We start from the raw sequence: 19,985 nt of genomic DNA on the forward strand, positions 1-19,985 counted from the left end.
ACACAGCATTAGCTTGCAATCACTCTCATGTATGACGAGAGGGTGGCATCTACGTCTTTGAATGATGGACGTCTAAAATCACGCAGGGATGAAGTCTCCTACGCCCGAAACCATGACGCTTATTTGGTCACTGGCCTACAGTGTGCATACAACCAAAGACCCCAATGTCAATGAAGGGCTTCAAAACAGAAAGCCCTGCGTCATGTTAAGAAAGTTGATTTATTGCCTATCTTCCGTCTCCTGCTTTAGAGCGAGGCGGGGCAGGCAGCCTGAAACAGACAACCCAGACTTAAATACATCAATTTATTTAGAGATACATTCGTATCTCCAAATAAATACATCTATTTTACATTTTTTAATGTAAATGTGTGGGAATTTTCAGAGGGGCGCAGCCCCACTGCCCTAATGGAGAAACCCCCCCTGTATGGAGCCACTTCACCAGGTGGCATGCAGAGCCCAAGGTCACCAGTGCTTGAATGACAGTATAGGTCCTGTGTTCCTGTTGGCCATCAGACCACAGGTCTCCAAATGTCCATACTAAAGCTTGATAGGTCAAGAACTGGCCAGAGGGTAAGACACATTGCCTCATCAAGTCATCCAGCGTAATTAGTACTCCCAGCTGGTGACAATCGACCACCGTGATCAAGCCAGCCATCGCCCAGTCAGATAACTGTTGTACCGTAAAGGAAGAAGCAGGGTCACCATGAGGTAGCCCTGCCAACGGCAAATCTGTGGCATTTAAAGGGGTCTCAGCCATCCTCTGTAGGCATCTCAAGCACCACTGTGATGCCATTCTCAAAAACACTCCCGGTCGTGGAATAAACAGTTTCAGATCAAGGAGCTTTGCTAAAAGAGTCCCCTGATTGTTAACCAACCCAATGAGACCCAGTGTCTCGAGGCCCTCACCATCCAACCATTGGGCTATCCACCGAAGTTGGGCTGCCAAATAATATCATTCTAAATCAGGAGCACCCAGGCCGCCGTCCCCGGGGTTCTCCACAGTATCGCTACAGAGACTCTTTTGCACCCTCCATCCCATGTCAGTTCTCAGAGTAGAGTGTCAAAGTGGCTAAAGCAGGAGCTCAGTATCCGGACGGGGAGGTTAACAACAAAGTATAAACATCTGGGCAGCATAATCATCTTGGATAAAGAGATGTGAGCCATTACATTTCAAGGAGCGCCAGAACTAAACACTGGACCAGAGGGAACAAATCGCCGTCCTCAGATTACCCCCAATAAGCATGGAACACCTGGATTCCCAAGTATCGAAAGGACCAAGGTGACCCAATGAACTCCGGGGGCATATCAGGTGGCTGCACTGACCCCACTGTCACGGGAAATAGTTGCATTTTAGCCTTAATAACCTGGAGGCTGACAAGTACTGAAAATGCGCCCAGTAGACTCAACGCATTCTCAACCCCATGTTGACCGTCCGCCAGGGACAGAAACAGGTCATCAGCGTATACAGATATAATATGCTCCCTTTCTTCTGTGACCACTCCATGACCTGTACCCCTCTTTCGGAAGAGCTCCGTCAGTGGCTGAATGACCAAGGCAAACAGAAAGGGAGGAAATGCATTCCGTACTTGGCAGAGACACCACTACCAGTCCTGGCCCTAACTGCGGGATTAGTGTATAATAGGTAAACCCATTTTATCCAGCCAACTCCTAGCCCCATCTTAACCATAACTGCATGGAGCAAGTCCCACCGAATCAAAGGCTTTTTCCAGGTCCACTGACATGATAAGGGCATCTGGACAGAGGCCAATATCCTGATGGTATAGTATATGATATATTCAGTGGAGATTCTTTGAGGTGGACATCTTTGAGATAAGCTCATTCTGCTCTTCATGGATTAGACTAGACATGTGAGGCAGCAACCGCATTGCCTGCCTTTAACTGAGGACCTTAAAGTTCATGATTACCATGTACAGGGGGCGAAATTTTGATGTGCGCGTGCCTAATATTTTAATCTTGGGAAGAGGGACCACCATGTCTCTGGTTGAATCAAGGAATGAGCCCAGATGCAGCAATTCAGTGCATAAGGCCTCTAGTCTTGGGGCGAGGGCAGGAGAAAATGTGGCATAAAATGCAGCCGGTAACCCATCTGGGCCAGTGGTTTGACCAGTGGCCATGCCCTTGATGGCCGAGGGGATAACCTGTACTGTCTCAGTGCCCCCCAAATCCTCTCAAAGAGCAGAGCTGAGTGTGCACAGTGGCAATGGAACCAGGAACTCAGCTAAGGTCTCCGGCAAAACCGCTTCCGGGTTCCGGTAAAGTACTTCATAATATTCACGGCATTAATAGCCCCAGGGGAGTAAAGCAGTGTGCCCTCATTTGATAAGATCTGAGTAATGGGTGTCCTCCTCGACTCCGGGCAAACCAACCAGGCCAAAAGCCTACCCAACTGGCCACCTTCATCGTGGACTCTAGCAAGGTAATCTCGGAAGGCATGACACCGGAGACGTTCTAGTGCAGTATTTTATTGAACTTAAACTCTGCTAGCTGTGTCTGTATGGTATCATCAGCGCCCAACCTATTACTCAATTCATGTAGTCGATGTTCGAGAGAGGTATGTTCCCTATTTAATTCCTTCTTGACCCCAACAGACTGCCCCATGTAGTTACCTCTCACCTTGACTTTAAAGCTTCCCCGTCAACGAGGGGACCAGTGGCGGTATAATGTTTAAAATGAACATTTTCAGAGATGGCCATCTGCAGGGATTCTCTGAAGCAGGTGTGTTCTAGCAATGAGGGTTTAAGGCACCAGGTAGGTGTCCCTGGGTGCTCGATAATGGGACGGAATGTCAACAGCAAGGGGCTGTGATCCAATAGTGTGCACCCCAAATACTCTGTGTGGGCCACGTAAGGACTAAGGGAGGTAGATCAGACAAACATATCAAGCCTGGTATTTAACCTATAGAGGTGGGAGTAATAAGAATAGTTGTGTTTATGCTCATGATGTTATCTCGAAATATCTGATAGATTCCAATGTCTCACCCAATCCCGAAATCCCTCTGAGGTTCTACATGTGGTCGCCCCAGTAGGGAAGGCATAGACCTATCCAAATGAACATCAGCAACACAGTTGAAATCACCTCCCAAAATAAGATCATCTGCTAAGAAAGAGGACAGAGGGATTGACAGCGACTAAAGGAACAGTACCTGGTCTAGATTCGGGGCAAACACACTTCCCAGCATGACATCCCTGCCCAATAGCCTAACCTTGACCAGAACACAGCGGCCTAGTCGGAAGTCGCATAAAGTTGGCCCTGCTACCTACGGCGTAAACGAGCGGCCTCCGCAGTGAGATGGGTCTCTTGGAACATTGACAGAAGTCATTCAAACAAAAGTTTGAGAAAGGCGCACTATCCACCCGCCCTATAAGATGCGATTGGTCAATACATAAAAGTTTTGTAAGTAAACAACATGCATCAATTGGTATAAATGAATAAACGCTAAACACATTTAGTTTCAATGTGAAAAAGCGACCTATTTTAAGTACAAACCATAAACATAATCCTAAGTGGGACGTGTACAAGTAACCATGTCACAAAGTGCTTCTTTGTTGCCCAATGTTTATCAATATTCTACAATCTGAATGTCAAAAATAACTGCAAATCCAAACTCAAAATCAATGAATCATCATAAGTTCTGAGATTCTTCTTTATTTTCTTAGTTTTTTCAGAAGAACGTCACGGTGTCCCAATGCATTTCGGTGTGAAACACCTTCTTCAGGGGAATACTGTAAGGATATACATATACGTGTATATATCAGTTTAGACATCAATAGACGCTATACAAATGTACAATCAGGCATGTGTATATGTCCATATATGACATTATATAACATTGTGAAGACCTTAACATCCAGTGTTATCCAGCCAATGTTCAGCATACAATGCAGATAAAGGAAGTTTTTTTTATAAACAGAAAACCAAAAGAAGAAGGAAGACACCAGTGGATTCCAAGTTTGAAGACAAATAAACGTGTGCCCGTCAAAATGCTAGAGGCGCTTAAGGGTGGAGTGAAGGCACTGTGATTTAAAGATCATATACGTGAGCACCAGTGTTTGGCAAATGCCTTATAGCCACCGTAATCGAAAGTGGTGTGCGTACGGAGGACTCACCTCCTGACGTTAGAGTGCGAATAAACACGGGTGGGATGTCCGTGCTGCGACAAACGAGGACCTGTAGACCAATGAAAACCAATGCAAATGGTCGTTTTTGTGATACCGAAGGGAGTCAGGAGGTGATAATTGGAGGTCAAGCATGCAATTCCACTTACTTGGCCTTAATCCATGATGCTTCTGCATCAAGACCCATTCAGCAAAGGCAATGATGTGGGAGTCGCGTGAGAAACGTCTACGAGTAAAGTAAAAGGGTAGTGCCATGAGCATAAAAATATGTCAGTGCTCATTTTAGGTGAAACCACAGTCTAAAAAGGATCAGTCCTGCCGCCGGTTCAATTACCTGCGTGTACGTCGTGCCGCTGAACCTCGGTGGGATTCTGTATGCGAACAGCAGTAGCTCGATGTGCGCAAGCCGTACCGGTGCGTGTTAGAAAAGCCTCGCGGACCACGTGACAAGTGTAAGAGCCCGTAGACAGAGAAAGTGGACTGTCGCAAGCGCCATATTGAAACGGGTGAGTAGTATAGCACAGAACAAAGTGGAGAACAGAAAAGACATGAAGATTGACGTTGTCAATTAAAACTAGTGAGTAGGCAGGGCTGCCTACAAACCAAATACCAGTGTGCAAGAGACATGTAGGAAATTGTGTTAAACATACATAACGCATCACACAATAAATTAAGATTTGCAACGGAAAGTCAACTAATAATCAATAAATCGCCAAATGAATTACCAATTTAGAATATCCATCAGAATGTTAATGATATGCAACCACATTTCATCACAGGAAATGAATAAGTTCAATTTTGTCATTCAGACCCCCAGGGCTCATGGTTTGTAGAAAACGTATCCAGAATGTTTCTCTTTGAGCCAAGTGCCTGTTGGGATCAGCATGTGTAGAATCAGATATCTGTTCGAGAACTGTGAATCGAAGTTGGGGTATAGTGTGTTGGTGTGTGCTCCAGTGTGATGCTAAGCACAATTTCATATTAGATGTGCGAATAGCACTTTTATGTTCAGTCACCCGTATTTTTTTTTTACGGGTTGTCCTCCCCACATAAACAAAACCACAGGGGCATTTGATTGCGTATATCACCATGGCAGTGTTACAATCAGAGGAATGTTTGAGCTTGATTGGTTTGCCCGTGTGAGGATGTGTGAATGTGTCACCAACCATGACATTCCCACAGTGTCCACAATTGTAACATTTACGCATCCCTATGTTTTTGGGCACTGCCTGGTTAGGGATTTTTTTGGCCAAAATCTCTTTGATGTTTCTAGACCTAGAAAAAGCGAAGATGGGTTTAGCGTGGAAAACATTTTTGAAATCATTTTCTTGTTCTATGATTTCCCATCTCTTGAGGATGCTCCGTTTAATCGCCATGGCTGCTGTAGAGTATTTGAGGACACAAACTTCACGTTTGGAGACAGATTTCTCAGCTTTTCAAAGAAGTTGTGTTCTCTCCATACTGTATGCCTTGAGTTTCGCCGTTTCCAAAACTGATGCGGGATAACCTCTTTCTAAGTATTGCTGGAACATGACTTCAGTGTCAGCTTTCCCTTGTGCGTCATCCGAGCTGATTCTGCGCACCCGGATAAACTGTGATAGTGGTAAATGATTTTTCAAGGAATGAGAGTGAAAGCTCTGAAAATGAAGTGCATTATTCCTGTCAGTCGGTTTCTTAAAGATTCTGGTTGTCAATGTGGAACCTTGTTTCTCAATCTGAATGTCTAAATAATTGATGGTGGTGAGATCGATGGAATGTGTACATTTTATGTGGGGGTGACACTCATTCAAGCTCAGAATCGCACTCTCCAAAGACTTTTGTGTACCCCTCCATAAAACAATCTCTTGGAACATTACAATTTGGGCTCCCCGCTGACACAGATGCCGGTGAATATTGTGGTGCTTGTAGGAAGAGCCTATTCCCCTAATATTCCAAGACAACAATGTTATGGTGAGGGTCTCCCATGACATATAGTAGCACAGATGGCCCACTCAGTGGTCACCCATTGCTCCCAACACCCCCCCCAGCGATAGTAAATCAATCCATAACCCAAAGTACATAGTAACAAAATCCCAACTACAAACTCCCTTAAACCAAGGGCAGTCCAGTAATGGATAGCCGCTCTAACCTGTAAGAAAACAACATCGTTAAGAGAAAGCCACCTTCAAACTCCTAGTAGGGGCAATCTAGTTGGGGGTAGGCAAAGTAGCACTGGAAGCCTAAGTGCGCGCCAGCACAGAACACAGTATCACAAGCAGGTAAGCTCTCAGGAGACCATGGGCTGCAAGCACATATCTGTTCTGCGGACTCAAACCCCATCCCCATTGCCAGTGAGCAAACCAATCAATGACTCAGTATGACACAATTCAGTCAGCTGCCATCAAACTATTGCATCAACAGATTGTGGAATCACAACTGGGAGACCTGTTCCACCCACGGCCGAGCCCTCCGAGTCAGAAGCCAGTGATTTATGACCCGAAGAATTGTCCTTGCCTGCCTCAGTTTTCTGTGACAATACTATTTCATCCACTACAAGCAATGCCGCCATGCACTCTCGCTCCTTCTGTGAAGACGAATTTCTCCTCAATGAGGCCCTTTAAGATGATCGTTTGAACCTCTTCCTGAGTCTCTGTCCAGAGGCACCCAGCCCTGCCCAGGAACACGGAGGCAGCACACCTGCCTTGCACACCTCCAGCCAGGACCACACTGCATCTGGGGTGTCACATAAATGGGTGCTGCCATCCAGAATGATTCGAAGCTTGGCAGTAAACATCAGTGAATACTGTATGCCCTCTTCATGGAGAGCTTTCTTGGCTTCCACAAATGACGCATGCTGTGCCTGCACCTTAGCAATAAAATCTGGGAACAGCAACACTTTACTATTGTCTATCAGAAAGGGACCATTGGCGCGAGCCCTCTGAAGAATATTGTCTTGATCCGTGTAATGAAGCAATCATGCCACCACCAGCCAAGGGGCCTCCCCAGATGGGCCGGGACTGTATGAGCTCTCTCTAAAGCGAAGAACTGTGAGAGGGGATCAGGTGCAACCTTGGTACAGAGCCAGTTTTATAGAAAAGTCACCATGTCTGCTCCTTCAGATCCCTCGGGGAGTCCTACGACTCTAATATTGTTGAGGTGGTTCCAGCCCTCCAGATACTGATCCCGTTGTTCAAGGGTAATCACCCCAGCAGAGAGAACCTCCACTTTACGCTCCATGGAAGAGGGTGTATGAGTGGTTCTATGGATGATGTCATCAGTGATGTCATTTGAGATGTCATGAGTGATGTCCCTGACCATGTCATGAGTGATGTATTATGGGAGGTCATAAGCAGTGCATTGCGGGGGTGTCAGTTATAGTTAGGTTAGGTTACTATGACTGCCTAATTTCAAGGGTGTTGTATGAGTGAAATGTGAGCCTAACTATAACATCCATGTATCTTTTCTTTTTTTCTGATAATTTCTAAGGTTTTTTTAAATTCTATTACTCAACTATAAAATCCCTATAACCTTTAGTTTTTCAGTGAATTTCTATGTTTTTTTAAATTCTATTCTCTTACCATAATGTACCTTTAATGTTTGACATTTTAATGATTTTCAGAAGTTTATTTAATTTTTTTTATTCTAAGTGTAATCTGAAAACTTTGAGAGTGGGCGTGTTGGTGGCTGTGTAGGTTGCTCACTTGCTGTTTTAGTGAATGTATGGGTCTCTGAGTAGGTGTGGGGGTGCTTAAGTAGGTATATGAGTGTGTGTGAGTAGCTGTATGGGATTGTGAGTGGATCCATGAGTGATTCTATGACTGGGTTAATGATTGTGTGAGTGATGCTACAGAAGGTGAATGCCTGTGTTAGTGGATTAGCTGCCAAGGATTTTGATTTTTTGTTTGTGAAATTTTCATGGTTTTAGCATACTTATCCTTGACATCAAGACAAAATTTGAGACAGTTAGAGTGCCACTCTCTTGTGAGTAAAATCAAGCAATGAAGTCAATACAAACAGATGCATATCAGTAATTATACACATTTGTGCAACTATGAACTCTAAGAAGATGGTCAAGCTGTGGCAAAGCAGTTGAAATGGAAGGACACTTATCTAGTGCCCTATAATAAAGCAGTAGCTTACTCACCAATCTACATTAAATACAGTTCTGTGATATACTGGTACATGTCCTTTGCAGTATATATATTAACCCACTGTGCTACTTTATGAGGAGTCAAAACTGCCAGTGGACAAAACTCCAATCTCTTTCCAGCAGGCACATTAATCATCACAGTTATCTTTGACATTTTAATTGTTGCCTGAAAATGAATGGACACATAAATAACTCAGCAGCATGTGCTTTTAAACCCTTACTTTTAAGTACAGTACCCCACCCAAGTGCCAGGTAGGGTTGAATCCCAATGAACAAAACGATTTATGTGAGAAAAGCAGTAACCCACTGAGCTATATACATAATATGCATTATATACGTTCTTTGCAGCAGGCACATTAATCCTCTGTACTACTTTATTGCGAGTGCCACTAGAGAAATGTGGGAACATTAAACACTAGAGTTTTCCCTTACTTACCAACTCACTCAGTCAGGGTTAATGGTTTAAAAAAAAATGAGTGCAGTAGGCTGATGCTATCACTGCACATGTATGTGAACTAGCACATGCTCACAGCTGCTAACGTTACTTATTGAGGAATATAGAGGAGATGCCAATGTTTCTCTCTGCATGCAGTACTGTAGAAGTTGTGGTGAGAGCGCTTTAATTTTAAAACAATTAGAGTTCCGTGGGTCTTCCATGGGACCGCAAAGATAGAAGGGCCATACTCCATGGTTTTTGTTCCGATCATGTCGTTTTGATCCGCGGTTTCATCAATTTTTGGGGGGATGTTGGAGGGAGGACCACCGGGGAGTCAGGAGGACCACTCCGGGGCACCTTCCTACCGCAAAGTTATAGCCGAGCGCCGCTGAGAAGCCTCCTAGGAGAGGTCCTTCTCCTATGATCGTACTAGGTCCAGTAACACCACCACACAGGACTCCATATCAGTTGCTTATCTAGGTATTTTATCAATAGTAGCACATTCGAAATATTTACAGGGGGATCGATAGATCCAGAAAGAGTCTCAATGTCTTTGGAGGGACAGGGTAGCGGGACAGTCTTAGTACCAGCCTGGTACGGGGAAGCTCTGCGCCAGACCTTGCGTTAGGCCGAAGGTGGCTCCGGGGACCGGAGCGGCAGGTGCTGGTCTCAAAGCAGCTCGGACGTGGAGATCCGCGACGGCGTCTGCAGGGCTCGGGTGGTAGTTCCGCTTGGGTCGAGCCACGACACAGTCAGCAGGGCTCCGGTGGTAGGTCCGCTTCGGTCGAGCCGCGACGAGGTCAGCTGGGCTCTGATGGCAAGTTCAACAAGGTCCGGCCGCGACTGCGTCAGCAGGGCCCCAAAGGTTCGTGAAGGTCTTTAAGCACGGTGGAGCCGCGACGTAGTCAGCAGGGCTCAGAGCGTGGTTCCAGGATGAGTCTTTCTCCGTAGGGTCAGCCGTGATCCGATCAGCAGGGCTCTTGACTCCGGGATACAACTGCTGTCTTGTTGCAGGGTCGCCCCAGATATAGGTCTGGAGCCCTTTGATGTCCGGACCCTTGCGCCCGGGGGGCGGAGAGGCCGGGTCGGGAGCAGCCAGACGCCCAGCAGGAGAGGCGCCAGGCCCCAGAGAGCTGTGGGGCGATTGCACCTAGGTGTGGGAGGACGGTTGGGGGTCCCATCGATACTGCCCTCCGCCGGGAGTGGGGAAGTGTTCATGTGGTACCCCCTGGCCAGTGGTTGGCGCCTTGATGTCAGGCCTCGCTGGGACCGAGGCCGGGTTGAGCGGGGTCACGTAGGCTGGTGCGCAGAGTATCGTACAATCCAAAATGGAGGAGCCCCGAGGTGCAGGGGACCTCGTGCGGCTTAGCGAGGGGGAACAGGACCACGCCACGAGGCCGGCTCCCACACGCGTCCCCCCCAGCTGAAGGCAGGGAGAGTCACCCATCTCCTTGGGGGTTCTCCTCACCGAGGCGGAAGAATCTGGACAGGCCGTCGGCATTGGCGTGGTCGTTGCCGGGCCGGTGCTCCACGGTGAAGTCCATCCCTTGCAGCGAGATGGACCATCGCAACAACTTGGGGTTCTCGCCCCGCATCTGCATTAGCCACCGCAGGGGCCGGTGGTCAGTCTGGACTCTGAAGTGGGTGCCAAAAAGGTAGGGCCGGAGCTTTTTGAGAGCCCATACCACGGCGAAGGCCTCCCGCTCGATGGTGCTCCACCTCTGTTCTCGGGGCAGTAGTCGGCGGCTGATGAAGGCCACAGGTCGGTCGAGGCCCTCGGTGTCCGTCTGGGAGAGGACCGCCCCAACCCCGTACTCCGAGGCATCTGTCTGAACCACAAACTCCTTGCCGTAGTCAGGGGCCTGTAGCACAGGGGCAGCGCACATTGCCGCCTTGAGGGTTTCAAAAGCGGTCTGACAGCGGGGCATCCAGTGCACCGTCTTGGGCTGCTTTTTGGAAGTGAGCTCCGTGAGGGGGCCCACAATACTGCCATAGTCCTTGATAAATCTCCGGTAGTAGCCTGTGAGGCCTAAGAAGGCCCGGACAGCTGTTTGGGTTGCGGGGGGCTCCCACGCCTGGATGGCATCGACCTTCAACTGGAGGGGCGCCACCTGGCCACTCCCCACCTGATGGCCCAGATAGGTCACGGATCCTTGACCGATCTGGCACTTGCTGGCCTTAATCGTGAGCCCGGCCCTTTGGAGAGCGGCCAGGACTTCTCTGAGGTGTCCTAGGTGCGCGGCCCAGTGGTTGCTGAAGACTGCAATGTCGTCTAGGTAGGCCGCGCTGAAAGCTTCTAGCCCGGCCAGGACCTTGTTCACCAGCCTCTGGAAGGTCGCTGGGGAGTTCTTCATACCGAAGGGCATCACCCGAAAGTGGTAGTGCCCATCGGGGGTGGAGAAAGCGGATCGTTCCTGGGCGCCGGGGGTGAGCCTGATCTGCCAGTACCCAGCGGTGAGATCAAAGGTGCTTAGGTAGCGGGCGGCCCCTAAGCGGTCGATCAGCTCGTCTGCCCGTGGCAGGGGGTGGGCATCGGTCTTGGTGACTGCGTTTAGGCCCCTGTAGTCCACACAAAATCTGAGTTCCGGGGGGGTGCCGGGGGCGGCGGCCTTCGGCACCAAGACCACAGGGCTGGCCCACGGGCTGTCGGATGGCTCGATGACTCCGAGGGCGAGCATCTTGGAGACCTCGGTCTGTATGCAGGCTCGGACTCGGTCGGGCACTCTGTAGGCGCGGTGTCGCACAGGGGGGCTGTCCCCGGTATCCACGTCGTGGACGCACCAGGGGGTCACCCCGGGCGTGAGAGAGAAGAGGGCAGCGAAGGGTTGCAGCAGCTGCCGGCAGTCATGGCGCTGTTCTGGGGTCAGGGTGGTGGAGAGGTTGACTCCCTCCAAGGAGCCGTCTTGGTCCGATGACCCCAGAAGGTCGGGTAGGGGCTCGGAGTCGCTCTCACCCCCATCGTCGGTAGCCAGCAGCAGGCTTAGCTCGGTTCGGGCAAAGTGGGGTTTGAGCCGGTTGGCGTGTAGGACCCGGAGGGGGTTCCTTGGGGACTCCATGTCGACCAAGTAGGTGACGGGGCTCTTCCTCTCAACCACCTTGAAGGGCCCGGTCCACTTGTCCTGCAGGGTGCAGGGGTCCACGGGCGACATGACCCAGACTTGCTGGCCCGGCTCGAACTCGATGGTCGAGGCATTTTCGTCATACCAGCATTTCATGTCTTCTTGGCTGGCTTCGAGGTTGGCTTCTGCCAGGGCCCGGAACTTCCGAGTCTGGTTCCGCAGGGTCAAGAGGTACCTGTAGACGTCGGGGGGGGCATCTTGGACGTTCGCCTCCCAGCCCTCCTTGACCAGGCTGAGGGGCCCTCGGACGGGGTGCCCATACAACAGTCCGAAGGGGCTGAAGCCCATGGATTTCTGTGGAACCTCTCGATAGGCGAACAGGAGGCATGGCAGCAGGACGTCCCATCTCCTCCTCAGGGGCTCTTCCAGGCCCTTGATCATCCCCTTCAAGGTTCTGTTGAACCGCTCGACCAGTCCGTTCCCCTGGGGGTGGTAAGGGGTGGTGAATTTGTAGGTGACCCCACATTGTTTCCAGAGGGATCTCATGTATTTCGAAATGAAGTTCGTACCCCTGTCGCTCACCACTTCTCGGGGGAACCCCACCCTGGAGAAGATGCCCATCAGGGCCCGGCCCACCACTGGAGCTGTCACAGTGCGGAGTGGGATGGCCTCGGGGTATCGGGTGGCGTGGTCGACCAGTACCAGGATGAAGCGGTGGCCCAGGGCGGTTCGGGGGTCGAGGGGCCCCACGATGTCGATCCCTACTCGTTCGAACGGGGTGTGGACGGCTGGAAATGGTTGGAGGGGGGCCTTGACTCGACCCCCAGTTTTCCCGCTGGCCTGGCAGGTCTGGCAGGACCGGCAGTGGTGGTCCACGTCTCTCCGCATTCGGGGCCAATAAAAATGGGTCACCAAGCGGCTGTAGGTCTTGTCTCGCCCGAGGTGTCCGGCGAGGGGCACGTCATGCGCCAGGTTCAGGAGGAACTCTCGGAATCGGAGGGGAACCACCAACACACGGCTGGCTCCTAGTTCGGCGACTTTCTGTTCGCTATATAACAAGTCATTGTCCCAATAGATCCAGTGGGTTCCCGTGGGGTCCCCCGTGGCCTGGGCGGCCACTTGCTGTCGGGCCCCCTCGAGGGACGGGCAGGCCTTCTGTTCTTGTTGGAACTGTTCGCGGGTGGGGCCCCCGTCGTGGCGCCACTGGGCCAGCTCGGGGATCTCGCTGAGGGAGGCGGCCTCGTCGGGGGAAGGTTCGGATGGCCCGGCCTCCTCGTCAGGCTCCTCCGTGCCGGAGGAGAGTGGCAGTTCTGGACCCGCAGGCTTGACGGGGGCCGCTGCAGCGGCTGGTTGGGCGGTCATGGACCGGGTGGTGGCGCAGGCCCATTCGGGCAGCCCTAGCATCCCCAGATGCTCTCGGCGCTCCACCTGGGCCCAGTGGGAGCTCTCCAGGTCGTTCCCCAGGAGGCAGTCCACTGGAGCGTCGTCGCGGACAGTTACTTTCAGGGTGCCTGACACTCCTCCCCACTCGAAGGGGATCCAGGCCATCCGGCACATGCTTTCGGTGTTGTCCGTGGTCCGGACAGGGCATAGGACATGCGGCAGGATCTGTTCGGGGGTCACCAGGTGGCAGCGGATAGCGGTCACACTGGCCCCAGTGTCACGGAGGGCTTCGGCCCGTTGCCCGTTGATGGTGACCCACTGCTGGTACTTCTGGGTGTTGCTCGGGATGGGGGCTCGGGGCACCATTTCTCGGGTGCCCAGGCATACGAGTGACATGGCAGCCGGTTCCCACTCGGGGGACCCGACGTCGCGGCTTTCCTCATCTTCTTCTCCTTCCCCCAGGGCTGCAGCGGCTATTTGTCAGGGAGGGGGCCCAGCGGTCCTGTTTCGTCGGTTCACGGGGCAGGCCGGGTCGCTCGAATAGTGGCCGGTCTGCTGGCAGCCGAAGCAGGTCACTGTTGGTCGGGGTCCAGGCCTGGCGATGGGAGTCCCCCTACGGACTAGGGTCGGGGATGTGTAGTTGGCGGCTTGGCCTCGTGGCGGGCTTCGGGGCGGCCCGGCCGGGAATTCTCGACTGCGGTGGGACCCTCCTCCCCTGCCCCGCTGGCGAGGAGGTCCCGTGGGACTCCGTTGGTAGTCCCCCACGGGGTTCCGGGGGACCCGGGTGTTGACCCATCGGTCGGCTTCGGCGGCGAGCTTCCGGGGCTCGGTCAGTTTGCTGTCAAGGAGGTGTTGCCTTAGTTCGACAAAGCAGTTGTTGGCGAGGTGCTCCCAGACAATGAGGTCGAACAGTTCGTTGTACGAGGTGACCTTGCTCCCTCTTATCCACCCTTCAAAGGCTCTGCTGAAGAAGTCCACGTATTCGACCCATGTGGTACCGGGGAGCTTCTTGCAGTCCCGGAAGCGCTGCCGGTACATCTCGGCTGATAGTCCGTAGCGGGTGAGTAGGGCCTCTTTCATGTGGTCGTACGAGGTCATCACCGCGTCGGGGAGTTGCAGCAGAGTATCCCGGCCCTCGCTGAGGAACCTCCCCCATAGGCCGGCACCCCAATCCTTCTGGGGTACCCGATGGGAGGTCATGGCTACCTCGTATGCTCGGAACCATTGCTGGATGTCGTCGTTTTTATAGTACTCTTTGACGACATCCTTGGGGATATGAACCTTTGGCTCGGTCAGTGGCAGAGCGTCCCGGGATCCGGGGGTGCTGGCCTCCCCCGTTTTGGATTTCAGTTCGAGTTCCTTGAGGCCCCTCTCGTGCTCGAGGGTTAGCCGTTTCTCTTCTAGTTCTCGATGCCGTTTCTTTTCTTCGATTTCCTCCTGCAGCCGTAGTTGCTCCAAGGCCAACTTTTTCTCCGCCAGCAGGAGTTCACCGTCCAGCCGGAGTCGTGCGAGTTCCATTTCGTGTGTCCGGACCCTCTCCCGTTCTCGCATTTCTTCGTAGGATAGGCCGGTTTCCGGGATGCTTCGTCCCCCATCTGCCGGGGTCATGGTCGGCGGCAGGTTTTCGTCCCGGGCCGAGGTCCCTTCGCCTTGGGGTGGAGTGGCCTCGGATTCTGCCCAGGCTTTCAGGGCTTTCTGCGTTTCTTCCTTGGTGCCCAATCCTGTAGTTGGGATCCCTTTGTCCTTGCAGAATTGTTTCAATTCTTTGTGGGTGTATTCTTCCAACCTTTCTTGCTGGAAGGTTGCGGCCACGGTTGTTTCTTGGCTGCTCATGGTTCTCTTTCTTTTTCCGTCTGGTTAAGCAGCGGGTGCGTTACTTGCCTGTACGATTGCGTCTGGCTCGGATCCTGTCGCTGGCCACCAAATGTTGGAGGGAGGACCACCGGGGAGTCAGGAGGACCACTCCGGGGCACCTTCCTACTGCAAAGTTATAGCCGAGCGCCGCTGAGAAGCCTCCTAGGAGAGGTCCTTCTCCTATGATCGTACTAGGTCCAGTAACACCACCACACAGGACTCCGTATCAGTTGCTTATCTAGGTATTTTATCAATAGTAGCACATTCGAAATATTTACAGGGGGATCGAGAGATCCAGAAAGAGTCTCAATGTCTTTGGAGGGACAGGGTAGCGGGACAGTCTTAGTACCAGCCTGGTACGGGGAAGCTCTGCACCAGACCTTGCGTTAGGCCGAAGGTGGCTCCGGGGACCGGAGCGGCAGGTGCTGGTCTCAAAGCAGCTCAGACGTGGAGAGCCGCGATGGCGTCTGCAGGGCTCGGGTGGTAGTTCCGCTTGGGTCGTGCCGCGACACAGCCAGCAGGGCTCCGGTGGTAGGTCCGCTTCGGTCGAGCCGCGACGAGGTCAGCTGGGCTCTGATGGCAAGTTCAACAAGGTCGGGCCGCGACAGCGTCAGCAGGGCCCCAAAGGTTCGTGAAGGTCTTTAAGCACGGTGGAGCCGCGACGTAGTCAGCAGGGCTCAGAGCGTGGTTCCAGGATGAGTCTTTCTCCGTAGGGTCAGCCGCGATCCGATCAGCAGGGCTCTTGACTCCGGGATACAACTGCTGTCTTGTTGCAGGGTCGCCCCAGATATAGGTCTGGAGCCCTTTGATGTCCGGACCCTTGCGCCCGGGGGGCGGAGAGGCCGGGTCGGGAGCGGCCAGACGCCCAGCAGGAGAGGCGCCAGGCCCCAGAGAGCTGTGGGGCGATTGCACCTAGGTGTGGGAGGACGGTTGGGGGTCCCATCGATACTGCCCTCCGCCGGGAGTGGGGAAGTGTTCACGTGGTACCCCCTGGCCAGTGGTTGGCGCCTTGATGTCGGGCCTCGCTGGGACCGAGGCCAGGTTGAGCGGGGTCACGTAGGCTGGTGCGCAGAGTCACGTACAATCCAAAATGGAGGAGCCCCGAGGTGCAGGGGACCTCGTGCGGCTTAGCGAGGGGGAACAGGACCACGCCACGAGGCCGGCTCCAACTCGGGAAAAAGTTAAAGGTATATAAGAGTCACTGTTACCACATGTACCATAAGCCTGCACATACTTGAAGGCCCAAAATAATTACAATTTTTTTTATTAATAAATAGGTGCTTTTACAATTTATGTAGACACGTGAATCAATGGCTGAGCACCACAGATTCGCGCAATGTGAAAAGAATATTCTCCCATTCTATTGGTTCATAAAATGACCACACCCATTTTTTATTATGACTAGTCCTTAAAACAGTTACTCATCTTCTAACTGTTATGGAAGAAACAGCTCTTTGTGCATCCTGCTCTTACAGTGATTTTCACCATGGCTGAAGAGAGTGCTCCACCTCCACCTGGAGAACCACTTCTAATTGGTGAAGAAGATAAAGAATTGCGATCCACATCAAGAAAGGATAGAGAGGTGTGGTAGTTTTTTACCATAACCAGGGGGAGAAGAAAGTCTCAGCCAAGTTCGTAAATTGCAAGCTGTGCGGTTAGAAGGTGTTGCATGGAACAACAAAAAATAAGTCATGGCACTTCCAGCATTTGAAAACATAAGCACACAATTCACCAACGGGCATATCTGTGGATGATCAGACAGAGGGAAGCAAGAACAGCAGATGTCGCAGGTGGTTCATTGTCGACTGCCCATGCCACACCTGCAGAGATTACAATTCCAGCCACCAGCAAATAATTGGGAAGCATGGTTACCCACTGTCCCACCTGCCACAAGCTTCTGGCAGTGAAGGTGCAGGATGTAAGTGAGTTTTTTTGTTCATGTGAGAAAGCACTGGTGCTAGGTTTTTTCTCATATCATTTTGATATAACTGTTCTATAACACCATTGGGCTGCAATGTTTCTGCATTTACTTCATTTTTAAAGTTCGTTAAGAAGTTTTTCAAAGAAAAATACAACAATAAATGTTTAAAACTTTCCCAAAAACATTTTTGAAATGGTTCTTTTTAGAACCACTATTAAAACAATCAAAGGGCTGTGTCTGACTCTTTATTATTATTGACTGTATGTTAATAGGTCTAAAAAATAAGTGTGTTCCAGCATATGTATAAGTATGTCCCAGAGTGTATGTATGAGTGTGTCCTGGGGTGTCTGAGTATATGTATGAGTGATTGGCTGAGTCTGTCAGTGAATGCATCAGTGTATTTTCTTTGCTGTGTCAGTACATGTTTGAGTATGTCCTGGGGTGTTTGAGTGTATGTATGACAGAGTGCCTGAGTGACTCAGTGAATGAATCAGTGGGTGCTTGGCTGACCCCGTACATGTATGGAATGTTTCAGTGTATGTATGAGTGAGTGTCTGAGTGAGTCCCTGATTGCATCCATGTGTGCTTGGGTGTCTCAGTATATGTATGAGTGTCTTCTGGGATGTCTGAGTGTATGTAAGAGTGAGTGTCTGAGGGGTTTGATGAATGCATTAGTGTATTTGGTTCGCTGTGTCATTATACGCATGAGTGTGCCTGCAGTGTCTGAGTGTATGTATGAGTGAGTAGCTGAGTTTGTCAGTGAATGCATCAATGTATTTCCTTCACTGTGTCAGTATATGTATGAGTGTGTCCTGGGGTGTTTGAGAGTATGTATGACTGAGTGTCTCAGTGACTCAGCAATTGCATCAGTTTGTGCTTGACTGCCCCATTATATGCAGGTGTGTGTCCTGGAGTGCTTCAGTGTATGTATGAGTGAGTGTCTGAGTGAGTCACTGATTACATCAGTGTGTGTTTGTTTGTCTCAATATATGTATGAGTGTGTTGTGGGGTGTCTGAGTGCATGCATGAATGAGTGACTGAGTATGTCAGTGAATGTATCAGTGTGTTTAGCTGTGTTTGTATGTGTATGAGTTTGTCCTGGGGTGTTTGAGTGTATGTATCAGTAAGTGTCTGAGTGAGATAGGGAATGCATCAGTGTGTGCTTGAATGTCTCAATATAAATATGAGTGTGTTGTGGGTATTTGAGTGTATGTTTGAGTGAGCATCTGAGTGTGTTAGTGAATGTATCAGGGTGTTTTTGGTTACATCAGTATATGTATGAGTGTGTCCTGTGATGTCTGAGTGCATGTACGAGTTAGTGTCTGAGTGGCTCAGTGAATGCAGCAGTGTGTGCTTGGCTGTCCCAGAGTATCTATGACTGTGTCCTGTGGTGTCTGAGTATATATATGAGCACCTCTGAGTGAGTCAGTGATTGTGTGTTTGGGTGTCTCAGCATATGTACGAGTATGTCCCAGGGTGTCTGAGTGTATCTCTGACACAACTTGTATCAGCACTATTATTATTCTCATCAAAATGAACCAAAAATACACCGGACAATGTCCTAACTCTCTACAATGCTACATATGACAAACATACTTTGAACACAGTACTTCCAATATTAACAAACGCTGCATCTACACTTAAACCCTGTTATTTATGGATATCCATAAATTAACCCATACAACCACTCACACACCCATAGGACCACTTACCAATTCACAGATCCAGAAAACCACTCACACCCACACAGGCACTAGACAGCTACTCACACACCCACACAGTCACTCTTATACCCAGTTATAAACCCACACAGCCACTAACTCACATACATGCATACACATATAGCCCCTCACACACCCACACAGTTACTTACACAGCTATCCACACACAGGCAATGATACAGTTAACTAAAATTGTAATAGGATATATTTGTATTAAATATGTTGTTGTTTTCAACTGAATGTGTGCTTTTGGTTGGGAACAGATCTGTGGATCCACCTGCAACATAGCCAGCACACCCCTTATTTGGCTGAGGATCCATTGCAGATCCGAGTGAGACATTAGAAAAAATCATCTTAAAACAAAAAAACTGTGTTTGGAAAAAGGTTTGGCTCTTAAAAGAGCCTTTGTGTGTATGGTGTGTAGATGATAATTACACATAGAACAGGATGCAGTATTTGAAGTTGTTTAGGAACACCCTGTTGCCTGTAAAATGGACTATGTTTTTTCAATGTATTCAGTCCAAGTCGAAGCGTAAGTTGTTATGGTATACAGAGCCAATGTTGTGGTCTCGGAGTAAATGCAGAAACAGCTTTATGGACATGTTTTCTGGTTTCTCTATCTGCTGACAAAATTTGGTTGACCACTGCCACTTCTGTCTTTGACAAATGTTGGAAAACACCAAAGCAGTGTGTAGGAAAAGTGACATTAAGTCCAACCTCCGATATTGTACCTAAGTCATTGCCACAACAGTGCACAATTATGAGGTCTGGATGTTGACAATCCACAATGCTTTCAACCAAAATGTACCAATTGATGCACTTTAACCCTATCTGGCCAACCGAAGCAACGTCTAAATTAGGTAAACGTAGGTCCCTACCAATTCCACTCTCTCAAGCACTCTCTCTGGCCCAAAACACAAAACTATTGCACACAATCCAGACTCTGACCATTTTGGAGACAAGTAGGAGTAGCACACAGGAAAAGGTTGCAGCAGAATGAGGCAGTTTATAGATGAAAGGCAGTTACAATGGAAGATAGCAAGTAAAATATAAAAGAACATATTTGATTGGATGGTGGAGATGTGCAGGGAACTCAAATTAGGTATTGACTTTAAGAAAAAAAGTAACTAACTCTGTGATCGGCTTTGGAAAAATTAAAAATAAAAAGATATGTTGTTTGGAATATGCTTTGAATTCCCAACAGTCAACCACACCTGCTACCATTAATGCAAAGCTAGTATGCTGTTGAGAGAAAGGCTTGTGAACATTGACCTACTAGTAGGCAGAGACTGTTGGAAACATGGTTACTATGGAAATAGAGCTATAAGATTATGGCGGGGAAGGGA

The sequence above is a fragment of the Triturus cristatus genome, chromosome 3_2 (genome assembly GCF_964204655.1).
Source record: "Triturus cristatus chromosome 3_2, aTriCri1.1, whole genome shotgun sequence".
NCBI lineage: Eukaryota > Metazoa > Chordata > Amphibia > Caudata > Salamandridae > Triturus > Triturus cristatus.